A 19,460-nucleotide genomic window follows, 5' to 3' on the forward strand; every position below is an offset into this window, starting at 1 on the left:
CTTTAGGAGAAAACGCGACGCCCTGAACTGCTCTTTCCTCCGCCTTCCCCTACGCAGGAACCTTTTGTCTTCGGCCCCTTCGTGGTTGAACGCTCCCCAGGGAATAATATGATAATGATGGGGCCTCAATTCTCGGCGACAAACGAGCGACCGCAGAAGGGAACTCCTGAAGTGGCGGGAAGAGAGTGCGGGATGGAAAGGAAAGGTTTCTTTTTCCAAGAGATTTGTTACGCGAGCCGTCTGATGAATCGCTCGCACAGAGTGGGCGTAAGGAGATGGTTTGGGGCGAGAGAGAGGGAAGGGGGAGAGAGGGAGGTGGGAACGGGATGGGATGTGACGTCACAACACTTGGGAAGTCTTTAGCACTAATTCCCGTTTCATCCTCGGATCCTCTTTCCAAACCAGCCCCCTCCTACTCCTCCCTCCATACGCTCCCTTTTTCCAGGGTACATTAATCCAGAGTTGATATTTCAAGCGATCGCTCTCTGGAATAATTACTTGGTTTGATGCGCCACGCGAGATTGTAAGCAAGGCTATATCAAATGCGTTTACCATTCTCTCAAGGGAAAAAGTGCCATGATGGAGCTTTCATAACTCTCATCTCGTACATTTTACGATATAAATTACGGATAAAAACACTTATAAGCAAATATGTACATAAAATGAACTCTTGAAACAGAGACAGCTTTTATTTTCAGATTTTTGAAGCTATGAATACGAAATAATTTACTGTTTCAATGTACGTGGAATATTTGTTATTATTCTTGATGTCTGATTTAAGAGCCAACATTCAGTTTTATACTTAAAATGCCTTATAAACACTTTGAGGAGGCAAATTATCCTGGAAAATAATATAATAACTATCGTATTTAGCACTGCTTACACAGTTCAATCAAGTTGACATGACGCTTGATTGCAGGGTATTTATTCTGTACTAATATTATTCGGTCTACTCATGTACCTCGCTGGAAGGATAACATTTTGGATGAGAGCAGTAATTACAACCGAGTTCCTAATCTCCCACAGCGGGAGTCTCCAAACCGTAATCACATGAGATCACGCAATATCCCTTTAAATAAGCCTTACTCAACATTGATGGATTATTTATTGCCTATAATATATATTTCATGCAGGTATTTTGAAAGAGTTGCGCTTGCAATAGACGTATGTGACCTTAAATGGGTAAAAAAAACCGTGAACAAATATTATTGAGCAGGATATCAATAAAAGAAGGTTATGAAAATTTAAACCAAATTTTATCGATTAAATAGTCATTGTTTATATATCGGTTGAGATTTTCGGTTGTAACTTCAAAAAAAGTAAGATTATATCTACCGTAACTTAAGACAAACTAAGTGAACATATGTCCATTGTAAGCCGAACGAGAGAGAGAAAAATAAAAGTATTACTGAGACGTTTTATCGCAATTTCGCAAAGAGGAGAAATGATGAGGGAAGCCATTCAGCTGAATACCTAGAGTTACGAGTCCTGGATGAAGAAAGATGAACATCGAGGGATTGTAAACCTAACCCGAAATTAATTAATCAACTTCTTTGGCCTCATCGCCACCCACAATATTCATTCAAAATGCCGAGGAGGCGAGACCGTTAACCCACAGGGAAATGAATGATCCATTCTCTTTGATGCGACACCCGGGGCATTTGCACGGCAAATAACGCACATGCTTACAGCGTCCACTTGCAGTGCAAGAAGTGTGGCGAGGCATAAATCATCCTTACCACGCGGAAGTGCGCTCACGGTTCAAAATGCCCATTTGCGTTGGAAAATGGGGACACGGACTCTTCTCTTGGGGTAACCCGAGGGAGAAAAACGAAAGAATGACTGATATATCCCGGAGCAACGCTCTATATCGCCGGGCGAACACAGGACTCTCAAAGGCGTAATTACTTTGTGGTGATGATTGAAGTTTCTATCCGAAAAAATAATAGGTGCCTTTGGTTGCCTTTAATGTTCTCTTCAGCCTTTATTCCTTGTGAATATGAAAATAACATACGTACGTAAGTTCGCTTGCAAAATTCAATTACATATAATTTATATACTTAAATAATACCAATAACAAGTCTCCAGCTATCAAAATCATTAAATGGGATACATAGGCAACCAAGGGAAGTTAAAAGATTACGCGATGTCAACTTAAACTTTTAAAGAATCTAAGCAAACATCTCTCTCCTAATTTAAATATAAAAAAAGAAAGCATTCCTTCTATTTTATAAAGTTTCAATATCAAATATTCCTGTACCAAATGGTCGAGAGACATTAAATACGTAGTATAACTGATACGGAATATTACGGGGCCATTTAGAAATAATCGATTTAATATGTCTAAGCGGAACGGAAATATGTAAACTCTTAATTAAAAAATATGCAGTTACACCTTGGGGATTTTTTAGAATGTGTTGCGATCTTGAAGCAATTTAATGTAAACAACTAATATTATTAGTTAGTTCTCAGCTAGTAAATTTACACCTAACTATAAAAGTGCTCACATTAAGAGGCATAAGAGAATATTGACACTTCACAATCATCTAATAGCAAATGAGAAGAAACCACTAAGAATAGTTCATAGTTTTTTGTGGTAAAGAAATCATGCCGGGGGCGCAGTTTAATGGGAACACTATATATCATAAACTATTCCTAGTATGCCTAAAATAGTCATATTTCTCTTTCTCCTAGCGTACCCTTAATGAAATACACAAATGGGATTAGTGAAATGAAATTGTTACTAATTGTGACACTTATTCTTCCAGAAGCATTATGGAACTAACTTATTATGGGACATAGGTGGGACATGGGACTCTTCAAAACGCCATTTTTTTGCAATGTTAATTAAATTTTACTTTCAAGTATCAATAATGTGTTCCCTACTAAGTAAAATGTGCTCACTAGCTATTTCACAAGATCATAAATCTAAACTTCATGCGTATTTTGCTCGCTGAATGAAATTTCATAAAATATATGCATTCCACAAAGAGAGATCCAAAGTGAAAAGAAATTTGCTGAGGGAAAACCCCCCGGCAAGGGCGTATTCTCTTATCCCATCAACATTTGAAGACCCACCAGGCCCTCGAAGGGAAGCGTTTAAGCGAACGAAGGAGGGATAGAACGCCTGTCAGTTGGATGTGGAAAGCGAGAGGAAAGATGAGAAGAAAAGTGAAAGAGGAAGAGACGAGAGATTGAGGAGTTGAGGAGAGGGAGAGCGAATAGATAAAAGGGGAGAGGCCACATGACAATCTGAAGTCGGGCTGGAGGGTACGGGATTGGTGCTGGGAGAAGGGAATGGGAAAAGTGAGATGCGGGAAAGAGAGAGGGGTGGAAAAGAAGGAAAGGAGGGCAAAGGCGATGGGCCGGGAAGTGGGAGGGGTTCAGGGGAGGGGAAGAGGGAGAGAGAGAGAGGAAAAATTGGAATCAGATGGGATGGAATAAAAATAAATACGAGAACCGAGAGGGGGCGGAGGTTGTGAGGGGAGGTTATCGGTAAGAAAGGCGAAGATCGATGAGTCTGGGGAAGCGTGGGCAAGGGCCGGCGATGGAAGTGTGACATGGAGGAGGAAGGGGGGAGGCAGGGAGATATCTTGGCTCGGGGCTAGAGAGAGAGGGAGGGAGAAGGTGAGAGAAAAGTAAGGAGGGTGGTTTAGGGATTGAAGGACATAGGGCTTTATTCGGGTGAAATTGAGACAGTCGGCTCCCTCCTTACTCTTGACCCGGAAAGAGATAAAAGGCAAGCAAATTGATTGATACATTTAAAAAGGAATAATATGAAGAAATGACTATGAAGGACGAGGGAAATATAATAATAGAAAACACTGAACTGAAGTGGAGCACACTGTTTTATATGTCGTTACAGAAGATTTAGTATTTGTACACATACATCGCCTTTTTAGAATACTAAATATGATATGCATTTAAGATGAATGAAAAAATCAATAATTTAAAATACGAGGGTCATCCGGAAAGTAGTACCCGTTCGTGCCGCATGAAGTGCTGACGACGCGAGTAGCCGCTGGACGAGGTCAGATAGCTTCAGTGGCTTGTCTGCCTTCTCTGAGCCAAGTTGCGTGACGCTAGCATTGCCTGTGTTGTTTCTGTGATTGTTTACAATGTTTAAAAAAATTGAGAACGCCGCCAGTTGTGAAGTGAGGGCAGTGATTAAATTCCTCAATGCAAGAAACGTTCGCCCATGTGATATTCATCGCCAATTAAAGGAGGTGTATGGAGACAATGTAATGGACGAGTCGTCTGTTCGGCGGTGGTGTCGCAACTTCAACATGGGGAGGGGGAACACACACGACGATGAGCGTTCGGAGAGACCGTCTGTCATTACAGACCAACTGGTGAGCTCAGTTGACGAATTCGTGAGGAACGATCGGCGCGTCACAATTGATGACATCTGTGAGCATTTTCCCAATGTTTCTCGAACAATTGTTCATGAAATTGTTAAACACCATCTGCATTATGCAAAAATTTGTGCAAGATGGGTCCCTCGCGTATCTCAATGAGCTGGCGGCGAAGGACTATGCAGCAGGAATACAGAAACTTGTCACACGTTATGACAAATGCCTTAATTTGCTTGGAGATTATGTTGAGAAGTAGTTTAAAGTATCCTCTTTCAAATAAAATTTTTTATGTTTGTTAATACGAGGGTCATCCGGAAAGTAGTACCCGTTCGTGAAATAAAGACACAAAAGTAAATATTAACAAACATAAAAAATTTTATTTGAAAGAGGATACTTTAAACTACTTCTCAACATAATCTCCAAGCAAATTAAGGCATTTGTCATAACGTGTGACAAGTTTCTGTATTCCTGCTGCATAGTCCTTCGCCGCCAGCTTATTGAGATACGCGAGGGACCCATCTTGCACAAATTTTTGCATAATGCAGATGGTGTTTAACAATTTCATGAACAATTGTTCGAGAAACATTGGGAAAATGCTCACAGATGTCATCAATTGTGACGCGCCGATCGTTCCTCACGAATTCGTCAACTGAGCTCACCAGTTGGTCTGTAATGACAGACGGTCTCCCCGAACGCTCATCGTCGTGTGTGTTCCCCCTCCCCATGTTGAAGTTGCGACACCACCGCCGAACAGACGACTCGTCCATTACATTGTCTCCATACACCTCCTTTAATTGGCGATGAATATCACATGGGCGAACGTTTCTTGCATTGAGGAATTTAATCACTGCCCTCACTTCACAACTGGCGGCGTTCTCAATTTTTTTAAACATTGTAAACAATCACAGAAACAACACAGGCAATGCTAGCGTCACGCAACTTGGCTCAGAGAAGGCAGACAAGCCACTGAAGCTATCTGACCTCGTCCAGCGGCTACTCGCGTCGTCAGCACTTCATGCGGCACGAACGGGTACTACTTTCCGGATGACCCTCGTATTTACTTTTGTGTCTTTATTTCACGAACGGGTACTACTTTCCGGATGACCCTCGTATATGACACACAAAATATTTAAAGTACTTAAAATAATGGTAATTCCAAGAAATATCTATGCATACGCTGGCTCCTTGGTTGCAAAGAAGTCACAACCGATTCATACTTAATAGTAATCTCCACATAATATGTGATGGTGTTCATATATCACAATATTGGCGTTCCACTACTGACAGCAAGCTGCGACTTACCAGCAATCCATGGGATTTAATAACTGTTAATCCCTCTACCTACCATCACTACCCACACCGTCTACTTATAACTTTTTATACACCTTCAATTTTCGAGCAATATGTAAAATCACTGAAAATGAACCAAGGATCGATTATTAGGAAATCCAAGATAAAATTTAGAAGTGGAGGACAAAATTTAGAGCAGGTAGAATAGCATACCGATCTTTAATGTGTTTTGGACTATGCTATCCAAAGTAGTTGGGATATGCGGAGAATTGCATTAGGCAAAGAAACTTTCACAAGGAAGAGGGAATAAATAACTAAGTCATCTTTAAAATTGTTGAGAAAAAGACTTGCAATAACTTTGATACAGACCGTGGTTTTGCACGGCTTGGAAACTTGGTCGTTGAAGCAAGATAATAAAGGTAGAGTGGAAACTTTTTAGACGTGAGTTGGAGGAGAAGGTTGGAAAGGATAGAATGGATTGAGAAGAGGAAAGAGAGAAATCCGGAGAGAGGAAAGGTGGATGCATGGTGTTTTGGTTGGGGATGGAATGTTGAAGACTGTGAGAGGTCGTGAGAAGAATGGGCAGTTCTTTGTTGGAAGCTGAGATTGACCTAAGAGTAACGACTATTTACGAGGGGAAATATTTATAACTCAAATCGGACTTATTAACGAATGGAACCCATTTGAAACTAATAATGAACCCAGAGAACAGTCATATAGTATGTTATATAATACCTTTGAATGAAAGATTTATGGAACATTTTTATTCTGACTTCGTCTACGTTTTTCTACTGCATGATGCCTAAGAAACGGATGTGCATATATGTGAAATATGAACCACGCTTGGACGATACATTGTCTGAATAAAATATCACTGCAGTTCAAAATAGTGACACAGGTTCAAAAGTTAAAATTAATAAATTACTGACTAAAAGTCTGCAGAAAATATACATGTAACAATGCTAAAAATAAAAGTAATGTAACAATACAAGAGTCGAATGCGAGAAAAATACTTGGTAAATGTGAAAAAAAGGAGAGTGCCAAAAGTAGAAAAAAGAAGTAATGGCAAAAGCGAGAGTTGGAAAATCAGAATTTACTCCTTGGGACAGAAAGCTCGGGGGCTCGTCTTTCATTTAACCAAAGAAGGAGCAGGTTGGGTTGGAAACGGAACTGAAGAGAGGAATAAGATAAGAAGTAAGATAAAGAATTTTATTGCATTTACTTTTCTTTTTACTGGGAGAATAAAGCCTGCAGGCTAGTTTAAAACTTCTAGAAAAAGGTTTGGGGACTTGGCTTGCATGCATGAAGTTCTTATTTCTGACAGTTAAGATATACAGCAGAAGCACTTGAAATAACTACGGGGCATCCTTCGATTTGTAATTATTTCCTTTAAATTTTCACGATGAAATATAGAAGATCATAGCATCAAATTAATTTTTATAAATTATACGGTTTTAAAGAATATGTGGTTCCCCGAAGGATATCGAATGCGCACTGTTGTCATAAATTGCTAGCTTTTTGAATATCTTCTTTCAATTATTTCTGAATATTTTCATAAAGCACTTTACTTTAATTAGAATTTTGTGCCAACAGCGTTACTTGCTACAAAACAAAAATACAAAATTATTTACAAGAAGATAACATCAGCAACGGATAAATTGGAAAAACAGTCAGCGTGTATTTTCTCACTCCTGGAATAAGACAAAAACCTGTTTTAACCATTTTAAAAATACATGCCATTTATCAATTTGAGTGGGTCTTTAAAACATATCTCCTTGAATAAGATTTGACCATTATTTATTTTTTACGCTTATATGGTTCCTTATCGTGAGAGATCCTCAGATATAAAATTTTAGGATCATATTGCATTTTCAACAAATGTTAATTCCATATTTGAGATGATTCTTTTTGGTTATAGCGTGGTGGAGAAAAATTAGCCAAGAGAATCCACAGAGAGTCACTATGTTTGACCAAACTAATAGCCTGTGTTACTCCCTCTTCAACAGATGGCACCCTTTTATCTCAGAGCATTGTTGGATTGCTTTCCGGAGCATAAGTTTGGGATCATCTCCCGGAAAACTTTGCCAATAAATACCTACGCGGCGGGATGCCACACTGGTCCGCCTAACATCGATGAATGAGCATCTCATAGAAGTTAGTGGCGTTTCTGCACGCTTTATTCTCGTGGATCTAATGGCGGCTATAAGCAACGGGGTGCCAAACAGAGCTTCAATTATTCACACCCCATTGAGAGGAGAGGGACGATTAACTTCGTATTCTGCTGGAAGGTTTTTTATGGTGAACATTTTCATGGGCCACTAAGCTGTGATCCTACCACGGAGTAGAGAAGGTAGCGGATAGATTGATAGTATGATTAGGAAAAGTCTACTTGCATGCAAATGAAGATTATAGAGTTGAGAATTGAAAGAGTGACGACGGACTACTGAGTTAAAAAAATATATTTAAATTAAGAATCCAGGGATACGAGTATATAAGGGAAGGTACCGGCATAAGAGTGACTTTTTGTAAAGCATGACAGTTCTTCCCAAAATATATACAAGCTTAACCTTTGCAATTGAGTAAAATTTCGGAAAAATATTAAATTTGAGTTAAAAACAGTAGTTGTAAGCAAGGCAAATCCCGAAAAACCTTAAAATAACTGTTCGCGCTAGTAACTGTGTAGTTGTAGACGCATGTATGGCTGGTGACCTATTACCCCCACCTCATGCCCTTGCGGCAGCTTACAGGGCATTATAAAGATGTAGAATGAGATATTACGAATAAGTGGTAGTGTCACTTACACAACAAGATGAACATGACCTGTTCCAAATTATTTCATCGAGTAGCTCTACAACGCGATTTAATGATATTGATTATTTATGAAATATATCACCATGAAAACAACTGGAATAGTGACATAAGTCAGAGATTCGAACATGGTAATAATTTCTTTATCATATTGGAGAGGTATCTGCCTCTTAAATCCTCTAACATTCCTTTATAATGATATCAGATAATGGTACAAATAAGTGAGAATCCTGTTACATGATAGCAAACTGATAATTTATATCTACCATGACCAATATTTATGCCTTTGAGTTGCCTTTAGTGTCTGAATAAAAATTTACCATATAGAGTTTTGATGTCATCGGCATCATCACTCTACATTTTTCCTTACCAAAACGATTTCGTTGATTTTTGAGCATAAAGTCCCACGATTTCTATTAGAGCCCCTTAAAGTCTAACCAAATAGTTTTCCAACACATCCCAGGAGGCGACCTTAAGGTCAACGTGGAACAAGATCACAAAAACCTATATGTTGACAACCCCTGAGGGATGACTCGAGAATGTGTGACAAGTACAGAGATGGTGCAAAGAGTCTCCAATCTTTAGTGTAGGTCTTTTATAACAATTAGAAACTCGGTCGTCCCTTGATAGAGTCGTGGCTGCCGTGGGAGACCGATCAAACAAACTCGAAACGTCTACATAAAAATGGAGTGGATTTTCGACTGCAACTTACAACCTGGTGGTGAATCGGCGAACTAAGACGGCAGCGCAGGGACGGAGTGAGGGATCGAGGAGACGCTTGATGAGAAGGGGGGGCTATGTTAGAGAGCGGCGGACCAGTTGGACTGTGCGTGGGTTGGTGGGAACGAAGGAAGAGGAGGAGCAAATGGGTGAGAGGAAGGGGCGGGAAAAGGGGGGGGAGGTGGGAGGAAATAGGACAAAGCATGGGAGTGGGACAAGGTGGGTGGTGGGGGAAGGGACGGTGATTAGCAATTTGACAGCGGCGGGCCATTCCGGGGGCGAGGGAAAGGGCACGAGGAGAATGGGAGCGAAGGGAGGCTCAATAATTATCACGACGGGATGGAGAGAGAGGTAGAATGGGGGGTGAGGGGAGAGTGGTGGGCAAAGGTAGGGGGAGGGGCTGAGAAAAGGCGCAGTGGGGGAGAGAGGTATGGGAGGGGAAAATGGGTGTTGGAGGAAAAGGCGAAAAAAGGTCGGAGGCAGATTTGTTCCCTTTTTAGAACGGAGAGAAAAAAAGACTTTTTTTCCTTCTTCTGCCTTCATTTCGGAGAGCGGGATGAGATTAGGATGGACCGTGAGATTGAAAGATGGAGATTTGGGGTGAGAGAGGAAGAGAGAGAGAGAGAAGAGGGGGGGGGAGTGAAAAGAATTTCGAGGACTCGGCAGCACGAGTGGACAACGGTCGAAGGGAACGTTTGGACGGGAGAAGCGTACATGAAAGAGGTCACAGAGGTCTCATCACCCGTTAAACTCACTCGTGGACCAACCTGTTTTCATAAAAGGAGAATGCACTGCAGATGGAGTAGCTGACAGTATCAATATATATTTAATGGTAAAAGGTTTCCTTGCGTAATGAAGAAGTAATGTTACGATCGAGTATGAAAAGTAATTACTGAGAGATGATAAATATTCTTTTCCTCGAGAGTATCTCCTAATAGAAAGATAAAGTATTGTATCGATAAGCAATTTGATAGAATCAACAAAAAGAGAATGTATGCTAAGTGCTATGTCAACTGAAAAATATTTTCGATTTTATATTCTAAAAATGAGATACGAAATGATTTTACGTCATAAAAATAAAATTTAATTTATTCCCTCATATTCATACGAAGGTCCTGCCATTTACTTTGAATTATTTTTATTTGTCTCGTATTTCTTAAGGGCAGGCTTGTTTTATCTACCATTACTTGGCACTTGGATTCAATTGAGGTTTTAGATTATTATAATCGCAAAACATGGTTCATTGGAGAGGATGTAAAACGAAAAACATTAAAAGTCTATTTTAAATGATATTTATATGCATATTAGGATAATTTAAAATTAAAAAGTGATGAAAAGTCAAAATATTTTGATAATTTGAGGGCGGATGAAAAGTTCAGTTAAATAATGAAATAGAGTAAAGGAGAGCCGAGGGAGAAAAGGATCAAAATTTAAAACCCTGTCATGAAACGGTACACGATTGTTGATAAATCATCACCGGCGTGTCGGTAACAATGTTTTCCGTAATGTCCTAAATTGATGGACGAAGTTCAATAATGAATAATTCCGTATATTTCCAATAGAAGGATAAGATAGAGAGAAATGATTTTCATATATATACAAAAGGAATTTTTAATTCTATCTTCAAACATATGTTAATCGGTAATCGCGGCTTGTGAAAACCGCAGATTTAATCTGACTCTGATTCCTTTGATTCCAAAGGATTGCGGTGAGCAAGAATAAAGTGTATCCAAATTTTTATAAGGAAGAAGTTATTTTACAAAAGATTATTCCATCAAAGAAAGGCGCCGGTTTCTTAATTTAGATTGTAATTTATTAGACTAAGCTAAATTGATTTTTTAAGTTGAAAAAAAATAAAAGAGAATTTTAAACAACTTGTAAGATTTGATTAACTTTTTTGCCCATGCACAATTTTTTAGATTTAAAATATTGGAAGTGGAAAACGTTATTTCTTCAATGAAAATTTTAAGCTAAGATAGGACTGGTATCCTTTTGAAAATAAAACTTGTATTGAAGTTAATTCTAAAAATAGTCCACGATCAAATGCTCTTTGAAAATAAAAATTCACCATTGGTAGTACCTATTTGAGTTTCTAGATAATTCAACCTTGATATTGTATGCACCTTTGATTTGCGAATGTTCAAAATTTAGTGTAGAACGACGTAGTTTCAGGCGTATGGAAAATCTGCATCCAGGCATTTCACTACCATTAATGATGATTATGAATAGTCTTATCATTTTATGCGTGACTAAAATTCTTCATGATATTTTTAGGTACATATTTAAACGGAGTAGCAATCTTGGTTTTTAATCCAGTTTCCCAAAACCTGAAAGAGAAACTCATTCAATATCCATCCTTGGTATAATTTAAGGGTTTAAATGAATCGTAACTGGTATTTAAATTTGGAATTTGATAGTGGTTCCTTGTCGATGTTACCAGAAATTGAATTTTTATCAGCTAACCTTTGAATTTTATTTTTTAAACACGAATGAAAATTGCTGCTAATGTTTTCTCTTTTTTGTGAAAAAGGATATATTTATATCAAAGCAAAAAAAATATTCATTACTATAGTAGCATCCGTGACAAGGTTTGTGAATCGTTCGATAGAATCTATATCCGTTACATGGGTGTATTGTGGAAAATACGAGGCATCAAAAGGTGATTAAGGTATAATATTACTGTAAAAACATTCCGAATCAATGTTTATGTGAGTTGACATTATAAAAAAGTTACTTCGAACATATGCAAACCTCACCTATCAAGGGTATAGGATATCAAGGATATGTATTTTTTATACTCGCAAAAAGCATAAAAGACAGTTATTCAGTGTCTTAAGACCGAAGGATAGAGACACGGTTTTTCAGGAACTACGTATGCGGATCAAAGACTATTTTATAGCATAAGCATCCGATAAAATATAAAATTAGTCAATAAACTATCAATTTTCTTACAAAAAGGAATGATATCAAGGTCAAGCACAGAAGTTATGGATCAAGAAATCTGTGTTGGTTGGAAATATATGGAAGGATTCCTTGTATGTCCTCTATGTCAATTCTCACATTTTTAAATAATCCTTTTGAAATATAAGTAATTACTTAATCGTCCGACGACTTTGGAATCAGTCAAGAAATTATTTTAACCTGGGTAGTGACACGGTTTTATTCATTAAGTTAGGTTTAATGCGAGTTACCATTCTTTTTAGCATCGTATTTCGCAAACATTCTGCAAATATAAATTCAAAACGGCGTACGACGCACGTTGATGTACCCCAAGGTGTATCAAACCAAAATGTAGGCTCCAGCTACCATTTTACGAATTACTCAACAAAAGATAACAGCAAAACTAAAATCGACTACTAATATTGCCTCGTATATTGGCGGTCAAAATTCAAATTACGTGGTGACTTTATTACCATATGAGCGATTATTATTCCATGACCACGAAAGTCACCGCTGACAAGCACTCTGCAATTCTGACTTAAAGCACTTAATACCTCCATGTTATAATTTGCATTAATATATGTACATTAATTTCAACCGCATAGCTCCAAATCGAGAAATACCTATTGTTTTTGCTCTTCGTCGGAAAACCACGTGAACACAATGTGATAAATTAGATGCGTATGCAACTCAGACTCCAGGTGGGAAATGTTATGTAGCTTCAATAAATGTAGTCATTCTACTATAACAGTAGGCATTCATAATTAGCCAATCAGATTACACTGATCAAGTTCTCGCATAATCATCAGCTTTAATGTTAAAAAAACGCGTACACGATATACCTGAACAATAATTGTTTTGACCACGGATATGCTCTAACCGTATTCCATCATGAGAGAAGCTGCCGCATTTTGCTGATATCGTATCACCATACTTATTAACACTATTGCAGAGTTGAAAATGTTAATCCCTGTTTTACATTTCAGTACTTGAAAAGTAGCATTCGCCGTAGCTATTCTACACAAGCTCATAAAATTGGACTTGAATTTTATTAAATCACTCTTCCGCATATTCACAAACTCATTCAGCATTAAGTTTCTCCGGCTCAGAACAAATTTCTTATTGGTGGGAATTTTACCTCAGTCTCGGATTTTAAGGAAAAGGGGATACATTAGAGAAGAGGAAAGTAGTATAATGCAGATGAAGCAAGCCTGGCCTCTTATCGTTTTTTGGAATTACAATTAAATTCACAAGTCCTTAAAAACTGTCCATGCAGAATTTAATAACTGGTATTACTTTAATAACTTAGCATATAGTTATATAGGAATCTTAGCTTTTATCGAATCCTTAGATCTTGGTGGTTGTAAATTTAATTCTAGCCTTGAGAAATGACTTTCAGCTCAGTCTAAATAAAAGAACAAGGATAGCCCCTGCTTTGGCAGTAAGATTATGTATGTACTTCATGTTTAGAATACAAGGTTTCTTAATGTGTGACTAGCATTCGCTGTATTAGAAATCTATTACTTAAAATTTTGTCTTTGAGGTGAACACACAAGACAAATTTCCAAATATTTTGTAAAATTGGAGATATATTTAAGCTTTAAGATGATTGTTTCAACGAGCCGATTTAATTTTCAAGTATTGGTTGGAAATTTTACTGATTTTTCATTATTTTTTTGATTCCTATATCTTAATTATGATAAACGGTATATTATTCTGACAAATACTATACTTAATCCGCTTGTATTTCTCATAGTTGAATCCCACTCATACTTGTTAAAGAGTATTTGATTATGCAATGAATTAGTTGTCGTACATAGTGGTACAGGATTCATCTTCACAGGGTATTTACCACCATAAATATCTTTGCGAAAACTACTAGAGAAATTGCGCTCAGACCGCAAAATGCAAGGGCCATCTTGCGGTTGTGCCGTTAGTGTTGAAAGTCAAGTGGTGATGGATGACCTGGGAGCCAAACTTCTGAAGGTAATTCACCACTCTCATCTAGTTTTCATTCGCTCAATTCTGATAGACACATGATTAGTACATAAACTTGCAATAGTGCAAGCCCCTAAAAGAGCATTATTTAAAGTAAAAACAACTTTAGATAAAAAAATTGACATATAGTATTAGAAATCTGAAAGCCAACATAAAAACTAGTAGATACATTCTGATCAAAAACTTTATTGTAAAAGGCAAAGTAGGTTTTAAGTATTTCAGTCATTAGGGAAGTCGGCCGATGGTTGAGTCTTTTACTCAGGAATTGGAAGTTAAATGATAACGGAAGGAAAAAAATGCGAAATAAGGAAGGCTGGAAATATGTCGGAGTTTAGCTCCGCTGATGAAAAACGCCAAGGAGTTTCATACTTTCAAATAACCTATCCAATGAACGGATACTGTATAAAAAAGTTTATTTCAATTAATCTCAAGCTATCCCAATTAATCCCAATATCCCACTAAAAATAAGCAACGACCGTAATTCGGACAAAAATTAGTGGTATGGAAAACAGTAGGTGTTCTCAGCATGACCCCATTCCTATACTTAGATTTTAAAGCAAATACTAGAGGTAATACATCTTAAGTTATTTGGTTAGGATTGACGAAATTTAATTTAAAATGCTAATCCGAACATAACTTAAACAGCGTGCACAATGGCTAAGTTATAAAAATTGACAACTTAAGTCTACGCGCATCTAAATCCAAACAATATTTCGGAACCCTCTGCAAAGACAAGTAGCGGGGGAGGGATAGGGTCATCGATCTTACTTGCAGATGCATTGTTCATACATGCATTCGAATATATGTTGACTAATATTAACATCACTCGTTAACATAAACGTCTTTATAAGTTGAAATAATTGGCCGAATACATTACTAAATTTTGGTCTTTATATAAACATTATCGAGCACCTGAGATAGATTCAGTTTTGATATCAGTATTATGCGAGGGAAGTAAGAGAACTTGGACATGTCTCTTACGCTGTGTTTTTCTCCTAAAACATCTTGGTTTCCGAATCTACGAACGAAACGTGGTGCCATAATAATTTCCCCGGCGTCGCAAGAAAACTTATGCATCCGGTTCGTTTCTTAAAGTATCGCCTGGGCTCTTGTAAAATAAAGAGGATTCAAACCTATATCCTCCAGCATACCCGAAAAGCTCACTCTTTTCTTGTACCACTTTTGAACAAATCTTGCTGATTTTTTCTGAACATTTTCCAATTCCTGAATTTAATATTTATCCCATGCATCCTAATTACTAGCCACGTATTCCAAAATTGGCATAAATAAAGCGTAGTGAAACTTCTATACTTTTTCATTCCATTTCAATTGGAAGCGGGGACAAATTTTAGTCCACGTACTTATGGCTCATGGATTTTATTAAACAGGCAATTTATACGGAGACCGTATCACGCCTAGTTGTAGGTCAATTTATTTTTAGATTCCAGCTGGATTGATAGGATGTAGAAAAGCAGAGAAAAGCTCACTCAGTAAAACGAAGTACTTCTATGTGAAGTTGTGAGTGGGTGCAATATAGTTTCGCTTCACACCATTAAGCTGGTGATTACGTCTTCGTGCTTCATTCATTGTCGATTTGATTTGGGACTCGATTTGCAGCTTGTTGATTCCAGACTCAATTTGCAGTCTGCATCACGATTGCGAAGGCATCCGCGCATTTAGCCATGAAGAACTCTCTTTCCAAAAGTTCACAACGAAGTTCGTCACGGAACATATCAACAGTCAGATGAAAAGAGAGGTGATAATTTAGAAGATAAACAGAGTGAGTCTTCCAGAATTGAGGATTTTTGTACGAAATAAAATTAAGCTTTAAATAGAACACACACATCTGTGAAAGTAAGAATGAACACTAGATTTTCTTGGTGAGAAACCTCATGGGCTATGAAATTTAGCGTAAAAATGGAAAATAACTATGGAGCTGAAATACTCAAAAGTTAATTCAATATGATTTGTAACATGAAATGAAATGCAAACATTTCAATCTATCAAAGATGCCTTTTACTTTGGTTAAATGTTAAGGAGCAAAATTCCTATTTCCTCCATATTTTAATGTGAAATTGTTAATGAGTAGTGCATGCGCAGGCAGGTAACAATTTATTTCAAAAGGATAGATAGGTTACTAAACGTAATAGCTATTAATTAAATTCTACTGAAAATTACATAGAAAACCCGGATAACAGCTTCAAACAATTATTCCTTTCCATAATTGAATCGCATGAATAAAATAGTATCATTAGGATTTTCATTTTCAATATTTTTTATATTTTAACTTTTGATTTTAAAATATTTCATCATTTTCGTTTCACATTATTGTTATTTGAAGTGCTTATATAAGTCTCGTAAAACTTCTTAGACCAAAAACAGTCTGACGTATACATTACCATTATTATTAAAATTATTTTCAGTTCATTGAATATTAGCATTACTTGACCACGGATAGTAAAACTCTAACGACGTTATTCTATAAAAAAACCTTAATAGTGAATGATACATTTTAAGTTTTGAAATGTTTTAAGTCTGATTGCAATCTTTCAAGCATAAAAGAAATTTCATCAAGTTAAGGTTTAATAATCTTCATTCTTGAAATCTATTATATGACAACAAATCACATTGTCCAATAATATTCAAACTAGAAACCTTCAGATAAGCCTTAATCACTTTCTCGGACTAAAGCTCGGCGTTTTTTAACATTCTCTAGTGACTTCCTGCTCCAGATATTTTCGTCGAAGATATTGGCCTAAAATTCTTACGCTGCATCTCCTCTCCTCGTAGAAATGGATTCTATTCTACAATTTAATTTCAAATATTTTATCTTTTGTATCATATAAGTGATGTGAATTTTTACTGTGTATTACCACTCTAAATTTTATTTTCATAGTAAACTTTGACTGGAGGATAGTCGCAAGAAAGATTCACTAGGGTCAATACCGACCGAGTAATGCATATTTCTTAACTTTAATATAATAATAATATTTAATAATGTAGAAGGTAATTGAAAACGATTAAATTTATGATTGCAAACTAAAATTCTTTAATCACTGGATAAACTCTGCTAACCGTTTAGACAATCAGAGACGCCTGATGTTCAGAATTTGCCGAAATAGGTCCCTGTCATGAAGTCGTGAAAAAATACTAATAGATTACTTATAATAGGAACATGAAAAATGAAAACTCACAGTAAAACATTATACGTTATTCATATTACCCGTTCCGCTATGGAAAATAATCCTCACTTTAGGATTAAATCGGACCTGCCTAAAATGCATTGATCGGTAGGGGAATGATGATTATACATATAGATTTTTAGAAGGCATATCGATTTTAATAAATTATATTAGAGAAATAAAAAGATATCAAGTCTTTCAGTATTATATTTACTACAGTAATATCAATAATATAGAGCCAAGAGTCTACCAAATTCTTGGCCGACTCCTGGATGCGGCCTTACATTCATTTATGTCGAAACTGACAAAGAGTGAATACCTTTATGCCTTCAATGGATATTGGATTCTTTCGACAAAATAATACATACATTTAATATACTATAACCTCTATCTTGAAAGCACAGCATAAGAAAGCACCATTTTCATCCGTATAGAATTCCAATAATTGTTGTCTTTGGAAGCGTCGTATAGAAAATGTACTTCGTGAAAACAGTGAATAGAAAGTTATGACGATTCCAATCCACTTTGTGGATCCTACGATTTATTTCACGCATAAAAACAGATTGAGTACATGGGTAAATAATTAATCTATATATTCTCTTTTATCTGTATCTGTACCTTCTAAGGAATATGGTACATGGTTTGTTGCTGAAATAAAATTCTGAGCAAAAACATATAGTATTCTGAGAACTCATCCCAACTTATTGTCTGCACAAATTATTCGCGTCAATCCTTTCTCATCTCGAAATGACGAGTGTATTAAAAAAATAAGGATGATTAAATTGCATCTCTTATCTATAGTTGATTGTTTTTTCACTTCTCTTTTCTTGTATGACCCAAAGAGGTATATTACTACGACAAAATTCGTAGACTGCCCCAAGCTATTAAAATATTTATAACAAAGGACAGTTTTAAAAAAAATGGAAAAGCTTAACTGATTTTAAGATAAGCTGCTGACTGCTGCCACTGAAATATGTCCATCTTAGCCTCAATTACAAGTTTCCCTGAAGAAGTTATTTGAATCTTGGAGCGTTCGCATTAGTATCTTTTTAGCATGTATCTAAGAATAAAAATATAAGCTTGGTAAGTACAAATTTGTCAAGAAAAACTTCTGGAGAATGTGAAATTAAAAACATATAGTTAAAATTGATAGTGTGTACATATTACTGCACCAACAGATTTTTGTGTAATTTTCTTACTTTCCAACATATTTTAAACATGAAAAATTATGAATATGAACGGTCATTATTATAATTAGGCTATATACAGGGTTCGTCCGGAAAATAAGTGTACTGATTTTTTCCCGCCGCTCCAGGCGCGCCCAGAACCGCTCTGACGGGCTGCGATTGGAGGGGGGTATGTTGGCAAGCGACGCTGAAAAAGGCCGTCGGCTCTGAGCTGTGGTGTAGTGAGGAGTAACGCGAACCTCCACGCTCGACCCACGTCACGGAACGCGATGCCGAAGTTTTTGGAGCAGCGTTATTCCATCAAATTTGCGGTAAAGCTTGGGAAATCGTCTACCGAAACTGTCGGTATGATTAACCAGGCTTACGGGGAGTCAGCCATGTCCAGAAACATGATCTTTCGGTGGCACAAGATGTTCGTGGAGGGCAGAGAAGAGGTCGACGACGAGTCTTCGAGAGGTTCCCGATGATGCCTTCGCGGGAGCGTTCCAGGAATGGGAACGCCGCTGGAACAAGTGTATCGACTCACAAGGGTCCTATTTTGAGGAATATTAGCTTAAGATATGTAAAAGTGTGATAAATTTTTTTTCCTGAGCTCAGTACACTTATTTTCCGGACGAACCCTGTATTTCTAGACAGAGGGTATTCATTAAATGTTTTATCTAAAATTCAAATAAAATTTTTACAATAATTTCAATTTAATTGCAGAGTTTGAATTTTCAAAATTTACTTAAACGTATAGGAAGGTTTTGTTATCTACTTATTCAAAACATACGCCGGGAGGTAAATTCCAGCAGCCTCAGGCTGGGTTTTCATACACACGTTGCCGCTGAGACGTGACAAAAGTTAAACTATTTTTAACTCCGACCGCTAGGTCGTGTTACTTGCTTGCGTGACAACAGAATATCAGGGGTTAGGATGCTATTAATTTGTTCACGGAGGTACAAATATGTGTTTAATACTCAAGCGATGATAATGACTGA

At 37.1% G+C, this 19,460-nt stretch overlaps 1 long non-coding RNA gene across 1 annotated transcript in view; it reads left to right on the top strand.

The window, feature by feature from the left end:
* Positions 1-19,460, top strand: part of LOC139696788 (uncharacterized) — a 589,762-nt gene that overhangs the window by 61,806 nt on the left and 508,496 nt on the right. The gene's annotated exons all lie outside the window — the stretch shown is intronic.

This window comes from Hetaerina americana, unplaced genomic scaffold, assembly GCF_022747635.1.
Source record: "Hetaerina americana unplaced genomic scaffold, ioHetAmer1.1.p SCAF_7, whole genome shotgun sequence".
Classification (NCBI taxonomy): domain Eukaryota; kingdom Metazoa; phylum Arthropoda; class Insecta; order Odonata; family Calopterygidae; genus Hetaerina; species Hetaerina americana.